A 2,070-nucleotide genomic window follows, 5' to 3' on the forward strand; every position below is an offset into this window, starting at 1 on the left:
CGACCTCCGACCCAGCGCCGACCAGAGTGGATACACCGGCTGCCCCCGAGCTCCTCCCGATCAAAGAGGTCGACTCTGAAGAATGATCGGGATCTTGTTTTTTGTTTCACTTTATATACTTGTAATCGGGCTTCGGCCCAAGTAAACTTAATGAAATTAAGTATTTTCAACTTCTTCCCTTCGTATATTAAGATGCACTCTGATTTAGAATCGTAGAGTCGTAGAGTCGTAGAGTCGTAGACCTGACATACCATATTCGGTCACTCAGTAGCATCCCAAGTCGTTAGTCGAGATAGCTGGTAGCATGCGCCATGGAAAAGGCAAGGTGAATCCCGATCACAGACCGTCCGTTCCAGCGGAGGTCTGAGTCGGACACCCATCGGCCGGTGGTAAGTCGGGCGTGTTCGTCAGGTCGAGAGTCAAAGTCGAGTGTGTGCCGCCCCGACGTGAGTCGGGTTCGTTCGTTGAGTCGAAGGTCGACCAACCTTTGGGCACACCCCGATGACCTGATCATTGCATAGGGTCGAATGTCGTCCGATGTGATCAGTCGGATGGCGTCCGACGCGTTTAGTCAGGGAAACGATGACAAGTCGAGTTCCCATTACCCAGACCTAGGTCGGGTACCTACGTCGCACCGTGTGATAAACGATGGTAAGCCGAATATCTTTCGATCGGTTGCGACCTGGTCGGTAAGTTGCAAACGCGACGTTGGTCACATTGGCGCTTTGCCTTTCTTGGCTGGGGCTGAGTCGGCAAGTCAGCCGATCATTTTGCCCGATCGTTTTATCCGAGAGTTTTAACTGTAGAAGGAGTGTAACTCCCGTCATCGTGGTATATCGGTCCTTTCAAGCGTCCGATGCATCGTCGATGATCGGGCCGTTGGTCCCCAATGGAACGTTAGGCTCAAGTCGGGACGTCGGGGCTCGTACTTCTTGGCGAGCACCGACCCACAGTCGAAGAGTCGAGATTCCAGACTCCGAAGTTTTGAAACTGAATTTGTATTCCGAGTGAGGGGATACAAAGTTCATTGGTAGCACAACTTTAGGTTGTCGGCATTTCAGGTCCGGGGAAGGGCATTCCCTTCTAGAGTCTCCAGTCGGTAAGCTCTCGGCCCGTAGGCATCCGTCACTTTGTAGGGTCCTTTCCAGTTCGGAGCTAGCTTCCCTCGATCTAGAGGCTTCGAGACTTCTGCCTTCCTTAGGATTAGATCTCCAGGCCTGAAAAGCTTCGGTTTGACCTTGGCATTGTAATATCGGACTACTTTCTGTCGGTAAGAAGCCATACGGAGTTGAGCCTCACTTTGAAGTTCGGAGAGAAGGTCCAGGTCGGCCCTCCGATACTCAGAGTTGTCCAGCTCTCGATACTGCTCGACTCTAGTCGACGGTAGCCCGATCTCGAGCGGTATCATCGCCTCTGTCCCATAGGCCAAGCTGAAAGGTGATTCTCCGGTCGGGACACGGAGTGTCGTTCGGTATGTCCATAGGACGGAATTCAACTCTTCGACCCAGAGGCCTTTGGCTTCATTCAGTCAGGTTTTAAGCCCATGCAGAATGGTCCTGTTGGTCACCTCGACCTCACCGTTGGACTGTGAATGCCCGACCGAGGTCAGTCGGTGCGTGATTTGAAACCTTGCGCAGAAGTCTCTGAAGTCCTGGTTGTCGAATTGTCGTCCGTTGTCGGTGATAATGGTGTTCGGTAATTCGAACCTAAAGATGATGGACTTCTGGACGAAGTCTTCCATCTTTCGCTCAGTGATTTGCGCCAGAGGTTCGGCTTCCACCCACTTAGTGAAGTAGTCGATCGCGATGACTATGAACTTTCGTTGACCGGATGCCGGAGGAAAAGGTCCGAGTATGTCAATCCCCCACTGGACGAAAGGGCCATGGGGCGACGACGGGAGTGAGCTGGCCGGCGGGTCGGTGTTGTATGTTGGCATACCTTTGGCACGGTTCGCACCTCCGAACCAGCTCAGCCGCATCCTTCTTCATGGTGGGCCAGTAGTAACCCTGTCGCAGGACTTTGTAAGCCAAGGATTTGCCTCCCAAATGATTACTGTAGATCCCTTCATGT

The sequence above is a fragment of the Elaeis guineensis genome, chromosome 1, assembly GCF_000442705.2.
Source record: "Elaeis guineensis isolate ETL-2024a chromosome 1, EG11, whole genome shotgun sequence".
Taxonomy (NCBI): Eukaryota; Viridiplantae; Streptophyta; class Magnoliopsida; order Arecales; family Arecaceae; genus Elaeis; species Elaeis guineensis.